The 26,991-nt window shown below is 43.7% G+C and overlaps 2 protein-coding genes across 5 annotated transcripts in view; one reads left to right on the top strand and one right to left on the bottom strand.

Moving 5' to 3' along the window:
- RNF220 (ring finger protein 220) overlaps positions 1–1,440 on the bottom strand; it is a 537,115-nt gene extending 535,675 nt beyond the window's left edge. For 2 of the 4 annotated variants that reach the window (XM_060231698.1, XM_060231697.1), the window contains exon 1: positions 1,210–1,439. The gene's annotated coding sequence lies outside the window, so the exon portion shown is untranslated. Of the gene's footprint in view, positions 1–1,209 lie in introns of all 4 variants that reach the window. The other 2 variants (XM_060231695.1, XM_060231699.1) reach the window with 2 other exon arrangements.
- The window catches only part of ERI3 (ERI1 exoribonuclease family member 3), a 790,890-nt gene that overhangs the window by 212,416 nt on the left and 551,483 nt on the right, over positions 1–26,991 (top strand). The gene's annotated exons all lie outside the window — the stretch shown is intronic.

Below are 26,991 nucleotides of genomic sequence, written 5' to 3'. Positions count from 1 at the left end.
GGACCCCTGTTCTATCTGCATCACTCACTTCCTCTCACCCAGGACTTCCAACCGGGTTTGTTATTTGTGCGCTGCGCCGATTTGGCTCCATAGGACAGCTTCGTCTTTGCTACTGCTTGCAAAAATAATGGTAAACATCCAAGCAGTACATTTTTTTTTGCATCTCACAAAAATGCAGGCGAGTGAACTTCTTTGAAGTAAGGAAAGTTATTTGATTGAACTTTGTAATCATTTCTCCCAATTGCAAAGATTTCAAATTCGTCAAAAAAAAAGTCTATGTAACAAAACAATAAAGATGAAAAGTTCTCCTTAACAGCAAATATATACTTTCGAAAACAGTAAAATCAAAGTTCACGCGCGCCTTGATTCTCTAGTAAAACTGAAAGCCAATGGAGAGATTGTGAGCGGAGGTAACTGAGCACAGTGAAACGTGGAATTCTTAAAAACCCTGAGGTTTTACTCAAAACTTTCCCCTATTTGCGCTTGTGGGTTTCTTTTTTTTTAATTAAGTAGGAGATAAACTAGCTTTCCCCCTCTATAGCAGTTTTTCTCTCTCTGCTTCGGTTTTGTTTCGGAAAACTGTGTTGTTGCAGCCAGAAACTCGAGGAAATACGAAGGAAAGCCGGGAAGTACCTCTGTGGCTTGCACATGGAATGCTTCCCCCCCCGCCGCCCTTTTAATTGCCATATGATGTTTGCGGTAATTGCAAGCGCGCGATTTTCGGTTTGCATTTTGCAAGGTTATTTTCTCTGGCACCTGATCTCACCACCACCACCCTCCCCATGTTAGCTGCTTCCCACCCACTCCCCAGGAAAATAAACAACAGGAGGAGGAGAGTCCAGGGATCTCAGCTACGCTTCAAGGGGGAGGGGGCACCATATTGATCTGACTTTTAATACACACTCATTAAGACACCCTCCCCCCCCCCCTCAGCATTCCCACCCCGAGTCCCCAGTAAGTAGCTGGCTCCGCTTGAACTTTGCGAGGGGAGGGGAGAAATATAGGGACAAACTTGTCTCACAAACTTTGACTTTTCGAAACATCAGAGCCCGGATTTGCAGGGGAAGCAAATAGCGCCAGCGCAGATCAAAACCCTGGAGATCCGTTGCTGAAAAGTTAGCTCGACACTATCACAGACGTTCACGCACACATACAAAAACGCACACCCTTGGTTTCCTAACAGGCAGCCCTGAGACCTCCAATACTCACCGTGGAAATTCCTCGGGAGCTGGCTTCCCCTTTGGACTTCAGGCTGGGGAAAGGAAGAGCGTGAGATGTTGCATGGGGCGGAGAGCTGGACGTGCAAAGCTCGGCGCGTGTGTGCGAGCGCTTTCGGCCAGCATGGGAGTGAGCGAGAGCCTGACACGGCTGCTGGGAGCCGGGGAAAGCGCAGCGCTGCCTCTCGAAGCTGCCTCTAATCAGTGAATGAGCCTCCACTCTCCCGGGGACTCCTAGCTGCTCTCACACACACACACACCCTCGCTCTTTCGCTCTCGCCCGCTCTCTCAAACACGCGGACACACACACACACACACACACACAGGCATAGAGCCGGCCGGAGAACGGAATACATTAGGACGAGGAGGAAGCCTGGGAAATGAAGTCCACAGCTGGGACGCACAGCTGCTCAGGGATAAGTCCCCCCCCCCCTTAAAACGGAACAATGTCCCAAGTTTGGGTAAGACCTGGGGAAAGCGACAGGGTCTTTGCCTGGGATCTGGCTATTTACAGCGTTCTAAGTTGTGTGCTGAGTAATACAGAACTAGGGTCCCTTTACACAAGTAACAAGCTGATTTTTGCTTTTCTACTGCATTCTCTCCCCCAGCAAAGGCATTCACAAGTAAGAGCATATCATGTGAGACTTACTCCAGGCTGTAATGTCTCTTCAGATCTACGCTGGTGAAAATGTATACCCTGTTCCATTCCTGTCCCATATTTAACATTTACACGTACCACTATTAGCATGAGAAAGGTTTGGGCCATTTTTCATTAACTTGGGATGTGTTCACATGTGAGATGTATCAGTTCTCCTTTAGATCCACCAATAATTCTCAAGTAGAATCTACAGTATGGGCACTTGGTAATGCCTTGTGTGAAAATGCTGTTTAGGCATTTCAGGCTAAAGACATTTAAGATCACCCACAGTTTTGGATTTTAATAATGGGACTTGGAGCTTCAGGGCCTTATTCTGTGGGATTGAATGCTGTCTGAGCTAGATTTATTAACTTCCTGGGGTGGCATAGGCTAAAAGATCCCTTCTAGCCATCTATCCTGCTCCAACATTGACAAAATTATAAATACTAACAGTGGCGCAATTCTCAGGACACTCATTCTAAAATAACCCATTTTCTTATTACAGATAGCTACTTTGGAATGAGCAATCTGCATATCATAGCCTGAATGTCTTATAATATAATCATAAAGAGTGTTGTATCCTTCTGAATCCATTGAAGTTAATGTATTTAAAAGATGTAACTGTTTTGAGAACATACTGTGAGTCACGAACACTGTCTCAGTTTCTTATTATTTAAGGTAACTTCGAATTAGAGGATCCTGTCCTACCAACCTTATCTGATAGCTATTGACCCTTGATTATTTTATCTCTAGTTGTTTAGTGCACATGGTGCCAGTGAGTTCCACAGCCTCACACAGAAAAAAGTAGTTTTCTTCCTTCATATAGCATGCATGCTAATTTAATCTGGTACTTCTGTACATGGTGCACTGTATAATTGTGGTTATCTTTCATTGTAACTTTCTCTGTTGCACTTCTTTCTGGATTTGAGTCACAAACAATCTCAATCTGATCTCATATACAGAACAACCACCAGTTATGTGCTACCTTAAATCTTAAAACAATAAACACATACCTAGGAAATACTATGCCAGTTAGTACTATCCTAAGCATCCATTAAATGCAATGAGTTAAGAAGGGTGTGTCTGTTCTCAAAATTTTCAGCAGTGTTCATCACTTTCCCACAAAGGATTATTGTAACATCAGGATACAGTAAGATGCAAAAAAACAGATTTAGAAGAAGGCTAAACAATATACTTCATTGCATGTACAAAAACTTTTTCAGTGTGTTTTACATTCACACACGTAAAGACTTCTGCCAATACACAAATTAATAATTTAAACCATATTCTGATTCTTCTGTGGCAGTCTTTTAGATCATAACAGGATTTATGTGAAAAGAAATTACAATTTGCATATACTGGTATTATAAGAGTACAAACTACCTCCCTTTCCTACCTCCTATGATCTGCATTTAGAGTTATGCTTTCACTAAACACTAGAACCCATTTGCAGATATTAGGTTCAGCTACAGACTCCTTTTGACTATGTGCAGACAGCTTTTCCTTCACTGATTAGTAAGTGCAAGCTGTTCACACAGATGTGACTAGGATCACTTGTCCAGATCTCTGGGCACATTTTCACAACATACCTCACTTTTTAGAAAGCAACTGGTTTCATACATCAAGCAAAGGATACAGGAAAACCTGAAAACTAAATGATAGTTTTTATTTTAATTTTTCAGGGATGCACTATCAAATTAAGAGGCATATACAGGTTTTGTTCTCATTGGATTATATACAAATTTGCATATGTAAATTTATCCAGTTAACACAATAGATTAATTTGGAGTCTTTACAAATGATCTAAAATTATATAAAGCACATACATAAAGTAAATAAATCCATTCATATGCTTATTCTGAGATTTCAGCAGGACTTATTGCCAGCCAAATGTGCATAGGATTGCAGCCCTTGAAACATGGTTTCTAAACTATGCTTCTTTAACAAAAACTATGTTTCTTTAACAAAAAGTCTGGTAATAGAAAGTTGTATATAATAATATGTAAAGTGGTTAATGGAAGGTTGTGATATCATACCGTGTGGAAGTGTGATAAAACCAAGTGGTTCCTTCACTGATGTTGCTTTACTGGGTCATGATACAGGATCTGCCCAGCATTTGTGCTCAAAAAGCTTAGCAAGCATGGCCTCTTATGTTATTCTATGAGGAAAGTACTTTGAGAATTTCAAATTAATTAAATAGCTATTGAGCAGGATTTGGTACCTAGTTTATGAGATGTTTATTTTATAAACTTATTAATAACTTCTCAAATAACAAGTCTCTAAAAACAACTAACAAAAAACTCCACCATATTAAATCACAAATATCTAAATCACCAAGCAATAAAACACAATTAAAAACAATAAAACATCAGTCATTAGTAAAGTTACCAATTTAATAAAGTTATTGTCCATAAAATTTGTTTTTACCTACCAGCTATAAAAATAATAAAATTAGCAATTTCAGTTAATGTCAATAAAACCAAGATAATTACACCAGTGATATGAAACATTCTTCTGTAGAACAGAGTACAAAGGTGTCAAAAAGATACATTAGCATTAGGTCATTAACAAGCATAAGGAAACCCAAAATTATATACAATATTAGGCAATTAATTTCTGCTGATAATGTTTTAATTAGTCAGAATCATATCAATATTGCCATTTTCTCAGGAAATGTAAGAAAATAGTAACTAATCACTTGTTTGCCAAAAATTTTAAACGTTGACTAAAGGAAACACGCCTAAATTAGTTTACAACAATTTAACCAATGCTTAAACCTTTTCACAGAGAACACTTTCAATTAAAACTATACTTCCTATAGTTCTATAATTGAGACAACTGTCTCAATTATAAGGCCATGCATTTTTATCTTCCTATGTATCATTACTGCAGTTTTCTGTTACCTGTATTTTTACTGGATTAATGTGTCAAGTACATTGTCAATATATACATTTTTTCTTGTTTTCTCCATCTGATCCTTCGCCTGGATTTGTTTTCCATAGAATGGAAATGTTATAGATCTTCCTTATCAGATATTCTGAAATGATAAGCATTTGTTGTTTTATAACTACATACACATCTTATTATTTAATATTTAAGAAAAATACATTTTACAGTTTCCAATAGAAACTTCTGAAGCAAAATTACATTGGTTTACACAATCTGTATCATACAGTGTACCCTCTTTTTAGGGAGGACATTTTTACTGTTTGTAATCACAATTTCCATGTTAATCAGCAAATACTGCAGGACTTGAACCACCAGTCTTTTAGCCACTGCATCTCTTTGAAACCCCATAGGCTCCACTGGCTAGCTCTCTATGCCTTGTTCTGCCACATTCCATTGTGACTGGTCATGGCTCTTTCCTGCTCCCTATCTTGTTAGCAAATTTTGTTGGTGCACCAAAGTACCTCACAGGTATAACTTACAGATGTCAGCTCTTTCTTTTCTCATCCAATATCCTGTTTCTGTAAGCTATCTAGTTCATTAGCTTCAACAGTTCCACTTTCTTCTCCCCAGTCTATACCAGGTTTGTCTGTCTCGAGACCTAATTACTCTGAATCCCAACAAGCAGACACATGCTAGAAGTTCCTGGTAAAAATTTAAGAACCTCAAGACTAGGGCCATGATGCATGGAATGAGTGGGATTTAAGTCTTCCCTCCACGCCATTTTCCCTACCCTGAAATGACCCTATTGGGGAAACTTAAGGGTAGCCAATTGATGCAGATGTTCATGTTTCTCTAGGGAGGAAATACTGGTCCTGCAGGGTCACTTCAGTTGAGGAAAATGATACAAGGGGAAGGTTTAATCCCCCTTTCTCCACATAGCATGGTCCTTGTCCAGCTTAGGCCCCCATGATTGAAAATCTAAGGTTCAAATGGGAAGTAGCAGAGCATGTATGTTTGACAGGACCTGGGGTGCACCCTGGGAAGCATCGCTCACTAAAGGCCCAACCCTTCTCCCTCTTTCCCTGATCACCCTAACCCTGGGAAATCTCTTTGGTGGGTGATATTCTACCAAAGTAACCACAATTAGCTAAACTAGCATATCCTTTCTTTATAGTCATCTAATCACAGTTAACTGCATTCATAGATTTTGCCATGGGAAGCAAATACGGTACATTATCAAATATATGATCTCTTGAAATCAGCTATAGTTATTTTGACTTCCAAAAGCCTAAAATCAAGTGGAATTTAGCATGTGCAGCAAATTCAGTCTCAAATAAGATGATCTCAGCACATTTTACTCTTTACATTGGGTTTGGACATCTCTTGCACTGATGTGAACCACCCACTTTATATCACCTCAGAGACAAACCGCTTACCTCATCATCACCCTTCCTCTTTGCCCTGTGTATGATTCAGTTTTGGAATAATGGGAATAAAAGAAGTCAAGCAATGGGCCTTCTCCTTTTACATACAATATTCCAAAATAAAAATGACACAACATTCCAAGCCTCTGAAATCAGCCAGATGCATGTGTCTGGGGAGGACCTCTCCAGGCACTTTGCTTCTTCCCTTTTAACAGCAGCAGCTGCACCATTCCTAATGGCCATATTATGGCAGAATCTCAGCACAGGCAATGTGACTCAAAGATATCTGTAGAATTAGATGTGTTCATAGAAAGCCAAATTGCATGGTGAGTGTTTGCTGCAATAGAAAAGAACATTTTGGTTGCTACAAAAGAAAGTTCAAAGTTGACTCCAGTGAGTGATGTGCAAGTACCTTAAACTGCAGCACTGCTGAAGCAAATTTATTATTGTCCTGATCAGTCCCTGAGGGACCTGTAGAAGAGTGGATTACAAATGTAATAAATAATGCTTTTTGAATGAGAAGTAGTCTCAATCCATCATATAACCTCAAGTCACATAGCATTACAATAACATTTTGAATTTGCCAAGTAACTTTTGAAAGTTCATTTATGGATATTTCAGAGATAGATATGTAAAACAGGGAAAAGGGCCATACTCCCTGAGCTCTTTGGAGGAAGAGTATAATAAAAAATAAAATGAATAAACATTTGTGCCTGAGATCTTTTAACTGGATTGCTGAAGTTTTTGTTGTCCAGGGATGAGACTAGAGTCCTTCAGCAATCAAATCACTGAGCCATAGTCCCTCATCCTAATTGATTGTGGTATAAACAGAAGCTTGCGTATTCCCAATACTAAACTTGTGCACAGTAGTAGACTAGGGCTGCTGGCAGCAGCTCTGCCAAGAAAATTCAGGTGGGCAATACAGAACATGTTTTTGGTTTGTGTCCTCATTATATTTGGAACATAATGACAAGAAAATAATTATGTTGTTTATGTTTAATTTGATTTATACCCCGCCCTCCTCGCCATGACTCTGATATACAGGATTATATTAAAGCTCTGATTATAGGATATACAGGATTATAGGAAATAACCATGACTGGCCCTACTATGATGCAAAGTGAGTTGGCTTCAGATTTCAGGCCCTTTGATAATCATGAATTGGTAACCTCAGAGACATCCAGTGGTGATTCAGTCTGTATGACAACACTCAGCTCTGGTAAAGCACTGCAGCCAGCAGGGTCGGCCCTGCCACTAGGCAAACTAGGCAATTGCCTAGGGCACTGGCCTTTGGGGGGCATCAAATTGGGCACCACATATGACTTAGTGATGTTATCAGTGCAGGGGGGCACCTGAAGTTAGTCTTGCTTAGGGTGCCAGACAGTCTAGGGACAGCCCTGGAAGCCTTCATATAGCAATAAATCAGAGATTTAGCCCTGATAAAAGTTCCCAGATGAGGTTTGCTTGTTGATCTGAATAGGTAAGAAATCCCCCCTCTTTTATTTTTATGTAGAAGATTTATGAGCTGCTTTCTTCTTTACAGAGCTCAAGATACGTTTTTACATAGATAAAATATCTAAAATAAAAAACATAAAAACCAAAATTTAAAATCGCAATTCAGGACTGCTAGTGAACTCAATCAAATGTTCTAAAAAAGCTGTATTCAACTGCCACCTAAAGATCAAAAGGGAGGGAGGTTGTTCTGCCATGGTAAAGGCCCAGTCTTGTGTATCCACCAAATGAGCTTCTTTGATTTATTACACAAATCAGGAGGACCACTTTTCATACTCTTATTTCCCAGGCAGGAATATACAGGAGATACCCTGGTCCAAACCATATAGTACTTTAAAAGCCATGTAGCACTTTAAAAGTCAAAAACAGTGCCTTGAATTGTGTTCAGGAGTGGATCAGTAGTAGCCAGTGTAATTGTTGCAGTATTGTGGTCACATGCTCCTGATAGCTGGCACTGACTAGCAGTCTAGCTGCAGCATTCTGCACTAGCTGCAGCTTCCAAATGCTCTTCAATAGCAGCCACAAGTAGAGTGCATTCCAGTAGTCTGTTTTAGATGTTTCCAGGCTCTCTCAATTGCACAGCAGAGCTACTGAGCCTAGCCTCTCTTCCTTCTATTGGCTGAGGCTCCTCCCACTCCTGGTCCCCTAGGGAAGGAAGGAAAGAGCTGGATCACCATGGTTAGATCTGACTGAACCAGGAATGGAAGCAATTGACACATCAGCTGAAGTGGGACAAAAGCACTCCAAACCACTGCAGCCCCCTAATTTTCAAAGGTGATTGCTGTGTCAGGTATCACTCCCAAACTGTGAACCTGGTTTTTCAAGGGGAGTATAACCCCATCCAAGACAGAAGAGATCTGAAATCTCTGGTTTGCCTTTCTAGTAACTTGGAGAACTTCCATCCTGTCAGGATATAAGTTTCCTCATCCAACCCATTACTTATTCCAAGTACTGGTTCAGAACATTAGCAACATCCTTGAAATTAGATGGGAAAGAAAGGAAGAGATGGAAATCATCCACATATTGATTACACTGCAGCCCAAACCTCCTGGTGACCAGTGACTTCACATAAATATTAAATAGACTGAACCCTGGAGGACCCCAATGGCCATGGGGTACAGCAGGAATTCCCCAGCACCACCTTCTGAGACTGACCCCTGGATAGACTTGAACCCAACATGTTCTCTAGAATGGCCTCGTTTAAGATGGATTTGACATGCAGAGTTTTGGCACTTCAGGAGCAGACTTTGGGAACCATCAAAAGACCACAAATTGCCAGACATCTAACTAAATATTATATTTCACTGTGTGTTTGGATTTCTCATCTCAGATGTTGAAATATCTTAGGTCAGTCTTGACAACAATCCAACTCAACTTCACATAGGTCAGTTTACACCATTCAGCACAAAGGTAAGGCTGCTTATTCTTATTGATTTCAGGGGGCTTTAACACACTTAACTTTGATGGATCGTGGCCACTCTTTTATTCTCTTAAACAGATATTTTGATTTTAATTTCTAATAACAACAAACACAAATTTAAAACAGTTAACAGAAAAGGGGAGCATTCCTCTGATAGTTAGATATATGTGTAAATGTAAGCATTCACACATTCCATAAAAGAATTGCACTTCTAAAATATCATATCACAAGCTGTTCAAGCCAGAAAGATATATACATCTGGGTATACGGAGATCTCTGTTGACGTTGATATAGGCTGTAAAAATGCTCCATTTTATATAAGGGGTTTGAATATACCCCTTACAAGCTTTAGCTGGAAGGTCAATTTGCCATTCATGCCAACCCCATGTACAATTACACCATGAACTAAGCGTCAAGGAGTCTCATTTTTTTTAACAACTTAAAACCTGGCAGCTGTAATAAAACTGAGAATTAGATATTTATATGGAATATTCCTAATACTTCTGCTGGAAAAAGACCCCAAAATTCTGAAGATTACTACTCATTTAATTTAAAAAACTTTGTCCAAAATTGGGATGTTTTTGTTGTACTTCTGCCAAATGTGAGAATATTATCAGAGGTCTCTGTCCTTTTAAAATTATTGGATAATAACAATGCTTTTAATTAGAAAAGTTTGAATGTTTTTTGATCCTATCCTGAACTCTTTTTATCAGCCTGTGAAGATAAAAAGGTTTTGCCTGCAATGTTTTTAAAGCCCAGTACCGTATAACTATATAATTGTTTTTCATAATTTCATTTTAAATATCCATCCCTAATATGCATATAAATATTTACATTATAGTTTAGAGCACACAAGTGCAGTTACACTCTTTCAGTATGCCCTCAGAAGAGTGTTAAGCTTGGGAAGTAAAAACCTCCTAGTGGTCCCCAGCCCAAAAGAGATCTGTCTGTCCTCAACCAGGGATAGAGCTTTTTCAGCCCTGACCTCTACTTAGTAGAACTCTCTGAGAGAGAACATCTGTGCCTTGTGGGATTTGTTACTTTTCCACGGGGTATGTAAGGCAGAGATGTTCTGGCAGGCATTTGGTTGAGGATAGTGATGGCTTAGCACAGGGGTGCCAAACATGTGGCCCAGGGGCCAAATCAGGCCCCCAAGCAACTGGCGGACATCTGCTTCCTTCTCTCTGTCTCTTACTTCCTTCTGCATCATAGCTTGCCTTGCAAGGCTTGCTCAATCACACAGGACCTACAGAGCAAAAACTTTATTTTCTCCATTAGCTGAGGCACCTCTCTTGGGGAGGAAGGAGAGAAGGCAGAGCTTGTTTTTCCAGGCTCTTTCAATTGCACAGCAGAGCTACTGAGCCTAGCCTCTCTTCCTTCTATTGACTGAGGCTCCTCCCCCTCCTGGTCCCCTAGGGAAGGAAGGAAAGAGCCAGAACTTCATTTGTTCAGTTCCCTGGATCCCTTGGGAGAAATACAAAGAAAGCACCTTTAAGACCGAGTGCTAGTGTTTTAAGCATGTTTTAAGGTTTTTTTAAAAAAATTGTTTTTGTCTGTGTCTTTTATAAAGTTTATATCTTCACTACCTAATCTTAAATAGGTATACACATGGCCTGGCCCAACCTGACATGCTCCAGCCCGGCAAGGTCTCATTTATGTCAGATCTGGCCCTCATAACAAATGAGTTCAACACCCCTGGTTTGACATGTAGCTTGGCACTCTCATACCTAGCAACATTGCCAGCATCTCAGGGTTTCACCTTAAACTATGCTGGTACCTGTGCAGGCCTGTGAGATGAAGATGGATATAAGGTCTCTAGCCACTGTGCTGCATGCCTTGGTAACATCACTGCAGTGCACTATACATGGGTCTGCCCTTGAGAAGTGTTCGAAAACTTCAATTGGACACAGAATGCTTTAGTCAGGATGTAAACTGCTGTGGGTTGGAGGGACCATATCACTCCAGTCTTGGGGCTCAATTCAGTGCTGACCTTTAAAGCCCTATACAGAGGTGCTGCAAGGCCACGCTTATCTGGTTTCAGTGGTAAGCCTCATGCTCGCTTCCTTAGCGGGGATGAAAATTTTAGGCAAACTTGATTTGGCCCAGGCGTATCAGCAGTTCCCTGTGGACGCTGCCACAGCGGAGGCCCAAACCATCGTAATGCACCTAAGGGCTTTCTGAGTCAAGAGCCTGCTATTTGGTGTGAGCGTGACCCCGGGGATCTTCCAGAATTTAATGGACTCTCTGCTTAAAGGTATCCTTGGGTCCAGCCGTTCTTCAATGATGTGCTGATAGCAGCGACCACTGAAAAAGAATTTGCCGCCTGCCTCTGGACGGTGTTTCAGTGTTTCAATTGGGCAGGGTTAAAGGTAAAATGGGAGAAGTGTGTGTTGGGGGTGCCCACTATTGACTTTCTGGGGTATACAGTGGACGCAAGCAGAATCCACCAGGTGCAGGACAAAATAAAGGCCATTTGTGATGCATCTGCCCCCAACAGTAAGGCAGAACTACAGTCATTCCTGGGCTTCCTCAACTTCTGCCACGCCTTCCTTCCGCACAAGGCGGCAGTAGCGGAACCCCTGCACAGACTGTTGGACAAATGGGCACTGTGGGTTTGGGTTCGCCAGCAAGCTGCTGCCTTCCAGGCAATAAAGAACATCTTAACATTGAACAGCTTGCTGGCACACTTCGATGAGCAGCTGCCCATCATTCTGGCCTGCGACACTTCCCCTTACAGGGTGGGCACTGTGTTGCTCCACATATTGCCAGACAGCTGGGAGATTCCGGTAGCGTATTATTCCAGGACTTTACAAAAGCCAGAGTGAAATCATGCCCAAATAGACAAAGAGAGCCTGGCCATTGTGGCAGGGGTTAAAAAATTACACGACTACCTGTATGGTCAGCCCTTCACTGTCCATACAGACCATAAGCCCCTGCTGGGCCTCTTCGCCCCCAACCGCCAAACGCCCCAAATGCTATCCCCACAGGTGCTGCAGTGGTCCATCTTCCTTGTGGGGTACCAGTATGATCTTTACCACCCAGGGAAGGCGATGGGTCACGCCGATGCCCTGAGCTGCCTGCCGTTGCCCTCAATGGACCCTGATCCAGTTCCTGCATACCAGATCATGTCTCTGGAGTCCCTCCTGGACTGTGTCAGAACTTGTAACTTTATGTGCTTTGCTTGACTAAACTGACTCCATGTTATAACTTAGAGTGCCTGACAGCGGTCATTGACCCAGGCCCCTTTGCTATGCAAAATATTTAGGGCAGCAAGACAGGCGGCAGAAAGTCTCTGCTCAATATCCACAGGTGCCCTTTGAAGCCAGGCCGTTTGGCCTTTGCAATAGGGGGGCATCCTCCTTTGCTGATAACGAAGGCTGGGAAGAAGAGACAATCGCTTGAGCCCGTGTGAATTATTGTTTTATTATGCTTTGCTGTGGGCATAAAATGTAACCAACTGCCCAGACTCGCCATTACTGTTATTTCGTTACTATAGTACTGTTGTTCTTCAATAAAGATCCTAACTTGCAACAAGTATTGGACTCGCTTGAAGTTCCTCCAAGTTCTGACAGACTGCCCAGTTCATGCCAAGGACATTCCCTGCTGTTCCTCAAGGGACAAAACCCTCTCTTGTGTTTTGGACTGGGTGTGGAGGGGGTGACCTGAGGGCGGGGTGCGGGGTTGGACTTCTCAGCTTTTGCACCCTGCTGGGATGAACTGTCTGTTCACAAAGGTTGTCTGTTGTGGGGAAGCAGGGTGGTGGTACCCCCGGTGCTGCAGCACAGTCCTAACAGCACTGCATGAAACCCATCCGGGGAAGGCGCTGGCCCGTAGCTATGTATGGTGGCCAGGAATAGACAATGCTATTGAGTCCTGGGTGGCCCAATGTCAACCATGCCAGGACACCCAGCTCCACCATGAGCTCCAGCCCAACAGTGGGAGTTCACATGCAACCCCTGGTCATGCTTACACCTCGACTTCGCATGGCCCTTCCAGGGGTAGACATTCTTCCTTATCGTGGACTCCTACTCTAAGTGGCTGGAGGTAATACCGGTAACATCCACATCGTCCTGGGCTGTGTTAGGGGCCCTCTGCAGGGTTTTTTCCACACAGAGCCTCCCCAACACATTGGTATCTGATAATGGGATGGCCTTCACCTCGGCTGAGTTTCAGGACTTCTGTGGCCAAAATTTAATGCGGCATATTGGTCGACCACCAATGGCCAAGTGGAAAGGATGGTGTGGGCTACAAAAGAAATGCTCCACCACATCATCCATGGGGATTGGGAAGCCCGCCTCGCAGAGTGTTTCCTGACACAACATTCCATTCCCAGTACCATCACTGGCCACAGCCCGGCTGAGCCCCTCATGGGCCAGCAGCTGACTACCCTGCTTGACCTCATGCACCTGGACCACGCCCCAGACCTACAAGAGGTACCTGAGGCGGCCTGGGCTCCCTGGGGTTTTGATACAGGGGACTTGGTGTTCACCAAAAACTACAGGGGGGCCCAGCACAACTCTCCATGGTATTAGGTGCTGTCATGTGTGAGGTAACTTCAGAGGGGGGTTTCACGATGAGGCGGCACATAGACCAGTTGCAGTCACGTGAGGCACCCAGGGACAAAAGCAAAGGGGAGAGTGCAGATGATCTGACAGCTGTGTCAGACGGGGCGGACCCCAAGCTGGCAGAGGCAGAGAGACCGGCAGCCACACCCCTGTCGGCACCTGAGCCACTGGAGGATCCGGAACTGCTGTCAGCGCCTGAGACTTCTGCGGACCCATATCTGCAAGCCTACATACCTAAAGGACTATGTCCACTAGGACTTGCAGATTAAGGGGGAAGGGATGTTATGTATGTGGACTCAAGTGAAGTTTGGGTGTTTCTGCCTGGCTCATTGGAGCCATACGGACTGAGTTTGGGGACTTGGGAACAATGGGCTGCAGGATCCAAATCTCTGCTGCCCTGGACCAATCACAAGTCACCACTGGTTTGAATTACTCAATACCGTGCTTGCGCAGGAACCTAGGGATGTATATAAGTTTGGTCCCATTGGCCTAGTTCCCAGCCTTGTAGTGCAGCCACCCACTATGCTGTACCTAATAAAGAGCTTGTTATCATTTATCCTTTGACTCATCAAGTGGGCGGGGAGGAGTGGCATTATTCATACAGGAGGCTTACTCCTTCAGGGTGCTACTGGTGCCAGAGATCACTGGCATTGAATGTGCAGGCCTGAAGTGGAATGTGGGAGAGGGGCTGGCGATCTGGCTGGTGTACCGATCACCTAGCGCACCAGCCAGCGCCTTACCATCCCTGATGGAGGCCACAACAGGCTGGGCATTGGAATACCCAAGGCTTTTAATCCTGGGTGATTTCAACATCCATGCCGATGACACGGACTCCAATCAGGCAACGGACCTAATGTCATCCATGACAACGCTAGGACTCTTTCAATTTGTAGCCACACCCACTCACCATGGTCGGACCACTATGCCCTGAAGACCCTCATGGATGTGCCACCCAAACCTGCCTAGGCGACGAGCGTATTTTAGCTCGCCCAAGGAACCTAATGGACCCATTATGGTTCCAGAGGGAACTGAGGGATCCCTGGCCCCTGGCGACTCGCTCGATGACATGGTTGAGCTATGGCAAAATCAGCTCACCATGGCCATTGATGAGATTGCTCCTCGGTGTCCTCTGTGCCCCTATGAAAAGATGGCGCCGTGGTATAATGTGGATTTGCAATTTGGACCCTTGCCCATCCTGGCTGATTAAAGCTTGCCAGATGGAGCTTCAGTATCCTGTACAGGGTATCGTAAATAGCCCTCTCAGATGGGCTTTTTCTAACACCTCTTAAAGAGGCAATAGTCCATCCCCTCTTGAAAAAACCAACATTAGATCAGGCCAAATTGGTGCATTATCGGCCGGTCTCAAATTTACCCTTTTTTGGTAAAATTATCGAGAAGGTAGTAGTGTTACAGTTGCAGAGCTTCTTGGAGGATGCTTCCGTTTTAGACCCACACCAGTCTGGCTTTCGCCCGGGCCATGGGACAGAGACGGTGCTGGTCGCCTTAGTAGATGATCTCCAGCAACAACTGGATCGAGGCGGGTCAGCAGTGCTGTTGTTGTTGGACCTGTCGGCAGCGTTCAACATGGTCGACCATCAGTTGCTGGTCCATTGCCTCACCGATGTGGGGATTCAGGGGTTAGCCTTACAATGGCTTTCCTCCTTTTTCTGGAATCGGGGACAAAGGGTGGTGATTGGGGGACTATCGTCCCAGAGGCATCCGCTTAATTGTGGAGTGCCTCAGGGGGCAGTGCTTTCCCCGATGTTGTTTAATATCTATATGCGCCCCCTTGCCCAGATTGTCAGGAGATTTGGGCTGGGTTGCCATCAGTATGCGGATGACACCCAGCTTTAGCTGCTGATGGATGGCCGGCCTCCCTCCACCCCAGAAAAATTGGCCCTGGCGCTACAAGCTCAGGCTGAGTTGTCTGAAGCTGAACCCAACGAAGACAAGTCCTTTGTCTGAGTCGCAATGGCCTGGGAAGGGAAATCCCTTTACCAGCCTTTGATGGGGCGCCACTGATATTGGCGCCTAAAGTAAAGAGCTTGGGGTGCTACTGAAGCCCACATTGGCTATGGAGGCCCAGATGGCAGCCACTGCGAGATCCACCTTTTTCCATCTTAGGCAGGCACGACAGCTGGCACCCTTCCTAGAGCACAGCGACTTAGCAACAGTGATTCATGCTATGGTAACCTCGAGACTAGACTACTGTAATGCCCTCTACATGAGGCTGCCCATGTCTCGAATCCGGAAGCTGCAGCTGGTGCAGAGTGCTGCATCCAGGCTGTTACTGGGTCTCTCTATTCGGGATCATGTGCAGCCAGGGCTGCGGGGATTGCATTGGCTGCCAATAGCATTCCGGATTCGCTACAAGGTGCTGGTTATTACCTTTAAAGCCTTATATGGCCGAGGTCCTGTTTACCTTAGGGACCGTCTCTCCCCACATATTCCCTAGAGGGTACTGAGATCTGGATCACAAAATCTATTAGAAATCTCTGGGCCGAGGGAGGCGAGATTGAAGGCTACCAGAGAACAAGCCTTCTCTATTGCAGCCCCCCACTGGTGGAACCAACTCCTGATGATGTTAGAGCCTTGCGAGACCTTGCCCAATTCCACAAGGCTTGTAAAACAACACTTTTTCAAATGGCCTTCAACTAAAGTGTAAAGCTGTTTAACATCATTGTATAGAACTTAGCACCAAAATTGTTTACAAATTGTTCAATATTTAAAGTGCAATTGTTAATTTTAATTGATCTTACTGCAATTGTTTTTAGCGTTTTATGGTTTTATTGTGGATATTTAATGTTGTTAGCTGCCCTGAGCCTGCTTCAGCGGGGAGGGCGGGATATAATTACGGAAATAAATAAATAAATAAATAAATAAATGCATAGAACTCACTATACTATACAATAACATGCAATTACATTTTAATCCTGCCCTTCCTCCAAGGAGCTCAGGGCAGTAGTATCCATGCTATTTGATTCTTACAACTACCGAGTGACAGTGGTAGCAGTGCAGTAAAATGAAACCATTTACTTCCATGGGTTTTGAAGAGTGTCATTCTGCTTAAGAGTGCATTGTGACTTGCCCAAGGTGGGCAAGGGAGGCTGCTCCTGAGTCTCCCCACTACTGTTGCACCACACTGTGCCAGCTTTCATATATGCTTGAGCAATTATCCTGCTAAACACAGGATACTAAACGTAGATGGCTTACAAATGACTACTGCTATGTACTAAAATTTTATCTACATTTTAATGTTGCTGTATTATATGGACATGTATTTTAGTAGTATACCTTTGATAGATTTGTACTCTTTTATTTCTGATAGATTTGTGCTTCTTACCTGGTCTATGACTGTTATAATAAACACTGTTTATAATAAACACTGATGACCTATTGATCTAAGCTAATTTGTCTGCTTTGTCACAGAGCCAGCCAGAGGAGTAGTGATCTTGGAAATGGCTCTGAGTGGTTCTCAAGACATGGTGAGAGATGTAAAGATTGCTGCACTAGCTGGGAACAGTGATCACAGTGGTTTTAAGTTCAACATTCAGGTCATTGGAAAGTTACCCCTAAAGTCCAAAACATTCATAACATTTGATTTCAAAATAGGGAACTTTACAAAAATAAAGGGAATAGTTAAAAGGAAGCTGAAAAGGACACCCAAGAGAGTTCAGTTCCCAGAGGATGCTTGGAAGCAATATAAAGCCACACTAATTGAAGCCTAAAGAGAATGCATTCTGCAGGTTAGGAAAGGCACGGCCAAGTCTTAAGGAATGCCTGCATAGTTAACAGTGCAAGTCAGGGAATCTATAAAAAGTAAAGAGGCTTCTTTTAAAAAGTGGAAGGTCTTCCTCAAAGGATTAAACAGAAGGGACCAGAGGCTTTTGCAAAAGAAATTGAAGTCAATAATTAGGAATGCAAAAAGAGATTTTGACGAGTAGAACAAACAATAAACATTTATTTAAATATATCTGGAGCAGGAAACCAGCCAGAGAAACAGCTGTGCCTTTGGATGACCAAGGAATAAAGGGAAGATAGGAATAAAGAAAGACAGGGAGATGGCAAAGAAGCTCAATTAATTGCTTGCTTCTGTGTTCACTGTGGAAAGTGTGGGACATGTATCCATGCCAAAGCCACTATTTTCAGGAAGAGAGTCTGAAGAACTGAGTCAAATTGAGGTGATGAGAGATGAATTTCTAGACCTACTGGAGCAATTAAAAACCAATAACAGTCCAGGTCCTATGGTATATACCCAAGAATTCTTAGGGAATTCAAATGTGAGATAGCTGATATACTAACCTGTATGCACAACCAATCACAAAATTCAGGTGCTGTACCAGAAGACTGGAGAGTAGCAAATGTTACAACAATTTTTAAAAAGGGATCCAGAGGGGAGCCACAAAAATACAGGCCAGTCAACCTAATGTCTGTCTTGAGCATATTAGTAGAAACCATAATCAAAGATAGAATTATTAGGTGCACAGAGTAACAAAGCATGCTGAGGGAAAATCAGCATGGTTTCTTCAAAGGGAAGTTCTACCTCACCAAACCTTTAGAGTTCTTGGAGAAAGTGAACAAGCATGTAGACAACAGTGATACAGCAGACATTATACGTGGACTTTCAAAAGGTACCTCACCAAAGACTCCGCAGTAAATTTAGCAGTCATGGGATAAAAGGATGGGTTGTTTTATGAATTAAAGATTGGTTAAATGACAGGAAGCAAAGAGTAGGAATAAATGGACACTTCTTAAAATGGAGGGAAGTAAGCAGTGTGGTTCCACAAGGATCAGTACTGAGGCCTGTACTATTTAACTTATTCATAAACAATCTAGAAAAAGGGGTGAGAAGTATAGTGGCCAAGTTTGCAGATGACACAAAATTATTCAGGATTAGGAATAAGGCTCACTGTGGAAAAAAATACAACTGGCTCTAGAAAGAGGCTTTGAGCGAGTGCCCCCCCACCCTTGCTGTCTTCCCACCCACCCAAGTGAAAGCATTCACTCCCCCTCCCACCTCAATGGGAGCTGATCTTTGCCATCTTGGGTAGAAACTATTATCATAATCACCTTGGGTAACCATAGCTACTGCAGGAGTAGTCCTTGAAGGAGCAGCTGATGTGAGAGCCCTCTCAGCTCCACCCACCTCACAGGGTGTCTGTTGTGGGGGGGAAAGATATAGGAGATAGTAAGCCGCTCTGAGTCTCTGATTCAGAGAGAAGGGTGGGGTATAAATCTGCAGTCTTCATCATCATCATCTGGAGAGCAGTTGTAATTCTGAGTGAACTCCAGCCTTCACCTGGAGATTGGCAACAATGGTTCCCCGGGAGGAAATCACTGGTTTGGAGGGTCAAGTTTATAGCATTGTACCTGTCTGAGGTCCCACCCCTCCTCAAACCCACTGTCACCAGACTCCACCCCTCAAATCGCCAGGAATTTGCCAACCTGGAGTTGGCAACTGCTAAATCACACTGGTTGCCATAGGGGGGCTGCTGCTGAACAGGAGCAAGCAGGCAGGCCTAGTTAAGTCATGCCAGTCAAATGACATCAAGTCATCCAGAGGGTGCTGCCAGGCCTAGGGTAGCCAACCTCCAGGTGGAACCTTTAGATTTCCTGGGATCACAACTGAACTCCAGACAACAAATCTCTCTCCCCCTGGAGAAAATAACAGATTGGAGTATGGACTCTGTGACATCATATTCATCTGAGGGTTCTCCCTTTACTGCCTAGCAACAATCTCTGGCTAGCAGCTTCCCCAGTGGCTCAATCCTCATCTGTCCTGGGGTGAGGCTGAGGAGAGGAAGGAGGGAAGTGGTGACAGGAAAGATGCAGCTGCCGTGGCCTCTAAGGAAACACTTAATGAGGCTGCAGAAGAGCAGCAGCCCTTTCTGAGGCTGGTTGATGGAGAGGACACACAGAAGTGTTGAAGATGTGTCTCTGAGGTAAGGCTATTTCGGCCATTTGTTCAGTGTTCCTGGGCCTGCAGTAGGTTGGGGACAGGGCAGTCAGCCAATGAGAACCCAGAGGTGGTGACTGGCACATAATGGGCCAGGGGTTTGTTGAGTGGGGTGCCGCAGGGCTCAGTACTGGGTCCCATGCTCTTTAACTTGTTCATTAATGATTTGGAGTTGGGAGTAAGCAGTGAAGTGGCCAAGTTTGCAGATGACACTAAATTGTTCAGGGTGGTGAAAACCAGAGAGGATTGTGAGGCACTCCAAAAGGATCTGTTGAGGCTGGGTGATTGGGTGTCAACGTGGCAGATGAGGTTCAATGTGGCCAAGTGCAAAGTAATGCACATTGGGGCCAAGAATCCCAGCTACAAATACGAGAGAGAGAGAGAGCTTGGGGTCGTGGTAGATAACTCACTGAAAATGTCAAGACAGTGTGCGATGGCAATAAAAAAGGCCAACGCCATGCTGGGAATTATTAGGAAGGGAATTGAAAACAAATCAGCCAGTATCCTAATGCCCCTATATAAATCGATGGTGCAGTCTCATTTGGAATACTGTGTACAGTTCTGGTCACTGCACCTCAAAAAGGATATTATAGCATTGGAAAAAGTGCAGAAAAGGGCAACTAGAATGAATAAAGGTTTGGAACACTTTTCCTATGAAGAAAGGTTAAAATGCTTGGGGCTCTTTAGCTTGGAGAAACGTAGACTGCGGGGTGACATGATAGAGGTTTGTAAGTTTATGCATGGAATGGAGAAAGTAGAGAAAGAAGTACTTTTCTCCCTTTCTCACAATACAAGAACTCGTGGGCATTCAATGAAATAGCTGAGCAGTCAGGTTAAAACGGATAAAAGGAAGTACTTCTTCACCCAAAGGGTGATTAACATGTGGAATTCACTGCTACAGGAGGTGGTGGTGGCTACAAGCACAGACAGCTTCAAGAGGGGATTGGATAAAAATATGGAGCAGAGGTCCATCAGTAGCTATTAGCCATACCATATTATTGGAACTGTCTGGGGCAGTGATGCTCTGTATTCTTGGTGCTTGGGGGGGGGGGGCAAAGTGGAAGGGCTTCTAGACCCACTTGTGAACCTCCTGATGGCACTTGGGTTTTTTTTTGGTGGGGGTTGCTTTGTTTTGGCCACTGTGTGACACAGAGTGTTGGACTGGATGGGCCATTGGCCTGATCCAACATGGCTTCTCTTATGAGTGTACCTATCAGTCAAAGGGAATGCTCCATTTGGAATTATTGCCTATGATGATGGTGGTGGTGGTGCATTAAAAGTTCTATCAAATCATAAGGAACAGTGTTGCACTCAGCAGAGCTTAACCTAATCTGTATAAAGTGCCATATCAGTAAAGAGAAGGATGAGAACAGAAATTATCAAAAAATGAGAGAGAACAGAGGAGAAGAGATAATAGAATCTGGATAAGACACATCAATGGAAGGGAACAAAAGAAGGAAAAGAAGTTAAGGATCAGAAAAGTAAAGAAAGAAGGAGGGACATAAGACTTATCCATGAGTAAATAACATTATTTGCACAGCAGTTTTATAAGGTCTGTAATCCTGCACTCCAATACAGTTGCCCTGTATTTCTTTTAGAAAAAGCAGTAGAAATCAAAAGCTCTATTTTTTTCCCTTTAAATTTGGTCAAGGGGGGGGGGGGAGGTGGCAGTATCATCTCCACTCTCACCTCTTCCAACCTGACTTCACTGAGACAGGCAGCCCAGCAAGTGGCTGTAGGGAAGGAAGTAGGGCTGCCATCCTCCAGGTAGTGGCTGAGGATCTCCTGAGATTATAATTGATCTCCAGGCAACTAACTGATCTCCAAGCAACAATCAGTTCACCAGAAGAAAATGGCAGCGTTTGAAGGTGAAGTCTATGCATTATACTCCACTGAATCCCCTCCTCTCCCCATCCCTCCACAGGCTCCACTCTCAAAATTTCTAGGTGTTTCCAATCCAGAGCTGGCAACTCAAGAACGGAGAAAGGCCAAGGCCATGCCTGGAAGTGTACCAACAGCTCCTCAGAGCTTGGCAGGTCTGGTCCATGCCTCAAAATAGAGGTGGGGCTCAGGTAGCAGATAACACCTGGGAACAGGTCAGAGGAGGAGGCCAGCAGCTGGGGACTCCTGGGCCCTATGCACTTCTGACAAGGAGCAATATCTGATTCAAGTTTTATGTTTGATTGTTTATATGCTACTGCTCCTTAGGGTTACCAATCCCCAGTTGGGGGCAGGGGATCCCGTGGTTTGGAGGCCCTCCCCCTGCTTCGGGGTCATCAGAAAGTGTGGGAGTGTGTGTGTGAAGGAAATGTTTGCTGGGCACTCCATTATACCCTGTGAAAACCAATTCCTATAGGATATAATTGGAGAATTGATCTGTGGATATCTGGGGCTCCGAGGGGGCTATTTCTTTAGGTAGAGGCACCAAATTTTAAGTATAGCATCCAGTGCCTCTCTTCAAAACACCCCCCCAAGCTTCAAAAAGATTGGACCAAGGGGACCAATTCTATGAGCCTCAATAGAAAGTGCCCCTATCTATCATTATTTTCAAATGGAGGAAAGGCATTTGAAAGGTGTGCAGTCCTTTTAAATGTGATGGTGAGAACTCCCTTCAGAGTTAGGGTTACCAAGTCTAACTCAGAAAATACCTGGGGACTTTGGGGTTGGAGCCAGGAGACTTCCCATTTCCTAAAATAAATAAATAAAAATACACGTGCAGTTCCCCCAAATACAGTCTACATTTCCTCATTCCCCAGCAGCTGGCTGCACTTCCACTCTCCCCCTCTCACACACACGCAAAGCAGCCAAAATAAACACAGTTTGGAAGCACGCACTTTCTGGTCTCACTGGGGCAATTGGCTCACCAAGGGAGTTGTTGAATACTATATATAATAATAATAATAATAATAATAATAATAATAATAATAATAATAAATTTTATTTGTACCCCGCCCTCCCCTGCCGAAGCAGGCTCAGGGCGGCTAACAATACGGTGACCAATGGTGCACCAACAATAAAACAGTTACATTAGAAACATTAAACATTAATTGACCTTAAAAACCTGATTAAAACAATTAACTAAAACATATTATAACGCTATCCTTGACGCTCTTCTAGTTGATGCTGATGGCGGATTTTCTTCTTATCAGTATAATTCAGTTATTCATAAGCTAATTTAAAAAGGGTGGTCTTGCAGGCCCTGCGGAACTGATCAAGGTTCCGCAGGGCCCGCACCTCCTCTGGAAGTTGGTTCCAGAGATATGGGGCTGCGGCCGAAAAGGCCCGAGAGCGAGTGTTCTGTAGTTTGATTTGTCTTGGCCCAGGGGTAGTCAGTCTGTTCTTTCCTACTGACCTCAGTGCTCTCTGGGGTTCATACGGGGAGAGACGGTCCTTCAGGTAGGCTGGTCCTCGGCCATATAGGGCTTTAAAGGTGATAACCAGCACTTTGTACTGGACCCGGTATACAATCGGTAACCAGTGCAGTTCGCGTAGCCCCGGCCGTACATGTTCCCATCTTGGGAGACCAAGCAACAGCCTGGCCGCCGCGTTCTGCACTAGCTGTAACTTCCGGGTCCGGCACAGAGGCAGCCCCATGTAGAGGGCGTTACAGTAGTCCAATCGTGAGGTGACCGTCGCATGGATCACCGTTGCTAGGTCCCGACGCTCCAGGAAAGGGGCCAACTGCTTTGCCCGCCTCAGATGGAAAAATGCTGACTTGGCAGTGGCTGTTATCTGGGCCTCCATTGATAATGAAGGCTCCAGTAAAACACCCAGACTCTTCACCTGCTGCGCCGCCTTTAGCTGCACACCATCGAAGGTCGGGAGGGATATTTCCCCCCCCGGAGCGCCGCGACCCACACAGAGAACCTCTGTCTTTGCCGGATTCAGCTTCAGCCCACTCAGTCTAAGCCACGTTGCGATAGCCTGTAACGCCCGATCCAGGCCTTAACCAAGTTCTTCAGACTAACACAGGGAAACCAGACATTCTACTTTACTCTTCACTCTCTATTTTACTGTGCAAACGACTTCTGAGGGGACTGTAAAACAAACCGAGGGACTGGGCTGCTTCCCTTTCCTTTTTCACAATAGCCATATTATTCTGCAGGCTCACCCCATCCCCATTCAGCCTGGCTCCAGATATTTAAAGGCACACACATCTTTAAAAAAGCAAGCTGTTCCCAAGCATCTTCTAAGCCTTCCCAGGTGGAAAGGCACATGGCGGCGGGAAGGAGCCTGCAAAACCGAGGGATCCACTGCTGGGACCTGTAGATTGGCAAGCCTATTTGGGGTTCAATTATGCTTGTCATACCCTTGCTCCTGACTCTGCCACCAAAGTCCCCATATATTTCTTGAGTCAGACCTGGCAACCCTACTGTCCCTTTAAGACTAAACCATGTGGCATTATGGGTAAAGCAGAAGTTTTTAGAGATGGAACTTAGCAGACTTCAGTGCTGAATTGATTTGGGTTCTGAAATTGTTTTAGTTCATATTTTGCATGTTCTTACAAATTAGAAATCACATTTTCTACACATCCAAAGGTTTTCCTGTCTGGGGTATGACACAGGCAAGCAGAGCAGCCTCTGACAAGCTCAGGGAGGGGTGGGGCAGAAGAAAGGAGGGCACAGGTTCCTTCGATGCACCATGGACCCACCCTTGAAGAGGCAGCACTGGCAGAGGACTCCAGGGTCAGCCCACCTCCCAGGCAATCCTTTATTAGGCCAGCCCAGGGAAAAGTCATTCTTAAGGTATTCTGAGAGATTCACTTGGCAAGAGAAAGAGAGGAAATAGTGTAAAAGGACCCCCTCCCTCCCAGCACTCCAAACTGAGGCTCTTCTCAAACTTGGCCAGAGAAATGGAAGCTGGAAGGCACTGCCCCAGCACTGGGAAAGTCTGACAATTTGGTGCACTAAGTGAAAAATTGTGGTATTTTCCCCCCTGTATATCTGTTGTGTATTGGGACTTCAGGCTTCATTTACCAGTGTTCCTGCCTGGCTCATTGGAGTCTTGGGGACTCAGGAACAATGGGTAGTAGGATCCAAATCCCTGCTGCCCTGGCCCAATCAGAGGCCCCCTGCTGGTTCAAATGACCCAATGGTGTTCTAGCATGGGGACCCAGGACTATAAAGTTGGCCACATTGGCCCAGTTAGCAGTTTTCTAGCTCAGCAGTTACCATGCTGTAACTCAATAAAGAGCTATGATCACTGCAACCTCATTTCCTCAATGCTTTGAACCCACTATATTATTGTATCCATTATCCATTAATATATGCTAGCTCACTTTTGTCTTCTAAGCTGCAATAAAAATGTTTAGTAAGTTTGTAGACTTAGTTTGATCCTCAGAGGTTCAATTTTGAGTTTGAAGCACAAATTGCAAGTTGCAAGGAGTCATTTTCGTCTGGATAAAAATTCTTGTCAGTCTTTTTTTTGAAGGCCTAGACTCATTAAAGATATTTTACATTATTTGGAGACAACTCCAACACAAACACTAAACACACATGATTACTGCAAAGGAACATTAGGGACAGACTGGAAAGGGAAATTGCTAAATTACAAGTTATTACAACACTTGGAACCCCCCCCCCCAGGACTTAACAGGGATACTGGTTTCTTATCTCACTTATGTTAAACTCATTCAGTCCTCCATGCTTTGGAGGAGATGAATAGAAGGTAACAACAGGGCCCCAGTTAATTACTCTTAGCAATCCACAATTAAGAAGGATGCTGTTACACATCAGTCTTCTATTTTGATATATTTATTTGCTTAGCTGTGTTTCTCCCTGTAATTAAATCCAAACAAATTGCGACCTTATAAACTTAGGCTGTTATTCCTGTTTGGTCTTTTCATCTGTTAAAACGTCCTTATGTTGTATGCTGATCTGCTATTCTCACCCTCTGCCTACATGTATAGACTGTTAACTTCCATTTCAATGCATCTGAAGAAGTGTGTGTGCACACAAAAGCTCATACCTTGAACAAAGCTTAGTTGGTTTTAAAGGTGCCATGAACTCAAACTTTGTTCTACTAAACAAATATTATAAATACAGGTAATAATAATGTGCTATAAGAAAATATTTTTAGTTATATTTTACTTCTTAATTAAAAAAAAATCATACTCTGAATATACAATATCCCTTTATGAAACAGTGGTTTCCCAGGAGTGTCCCAAGAATTTGGGGCAAATTATTTCCATATACAAAAGGCAGCTGTCTAAATACATTGCAGGAACTAACACATATCTGGATGAGAGATGGCTCCACTGTTGGTAAACCAAGTCTTTAACATACATCCTTCTCAAAATTAAAGCCTTTGTTAGTAAATCTGTTAGTAAAGCATCTGATCACTTTAGAACACAGGAGAAGAGGAGGAACATAGGATGCAGCATTTAATTTCTACTTGGAAAGCTACTTTTAACAACATGCCTGGAGTCTGCTGGTGAAAACCTAATGGTGGAAGAACACTGTACATGATCAGAGGCATTATTCTCCAGGCACCCTGGAGTCTTGTCAGGATCAAAGCTCAGAAATCAATGAATGTCACAGACAGCAAGCAAAGGGAGATTTTAATTATCCAAAGACAACATAGTCAAGTCAAGTTTATTGTTACAGTCAGTGACCAGCTTGTACAATCGAATCACATAAAACTTTTTGCATCAAAAACAGAATAAAACCAACAGTAGCATTCATAAAATTGGGTGCCTATGACTATTACAAAGAAATCGGATAAAAACATCCATAAAATTCATTTAAAATTTGGATGAAAGGTTAACAGTCAAATCAAGTTTAAAACAGTCATAGACCAGTCAAATTAGATACAAATAACTTAATAAAATACAATCAGGTAAAACAATAATCAGAATAAAACATACACAGTATGATATAATTTCCCTCCAGAACAGTAGTTAGGTTCCATAGCCAAGGCATTCAGTTGGATATTTCCCTTAGGAATTGCTTCCGGAGACTCATAGCTCGCGAAGCAAATTTTGCCACACATAAAGTGGTTCTTTTATTCCTATCCGCCAATAATTTGTCTAGCTGATGTCTAACATTTCTCCCAGGGACACTGGAACAGATCGGGAGTATATAGTCGGCCCTAATACACTGATATAATTTACATTGGAATAATACATGTTCCCTGTCTTCCGGTTTCTTGTCCCCACAAATACACAATCTCTCCTCATATGGTTGTCCTGTGTATCTGCCTTCCATAATGGCTGACGGTAACATATCAAGTCTGAGAAGGGTAAATGCTCTCCTATACTCAACTTTGTCAAGATTAAGCAAGTATGGCATTAGTGTTATTTTATGTAGTTCCTCTATTCCTGGTAAATAACCTTAAGCTGATTCAAATCATGCTGTCTTTCGACATCCAAGA

The sequence above is a fragment of the Heteronotia binoei genome, chromosome 2 (genome assembly GCF_032191835.1).
Source record: "Heteronotia binoei isolate CCM8104 ecotype False Entrance Well chromosome 2, APGP_CSIRO_Hbin_v1, whole genome shotgun sequence".
Classification (NCBI taxonomy): Eukaryota; Metazoa; Chordata; class Lepidosauria; order Squamata; family Gekkonidae; genus Heteronotia; species Heteronotia binoei.
Note: the sequence above shows the minus strand (reverse complement) of the source record. Positions and strands in the feature narration are given on the sequence as shown.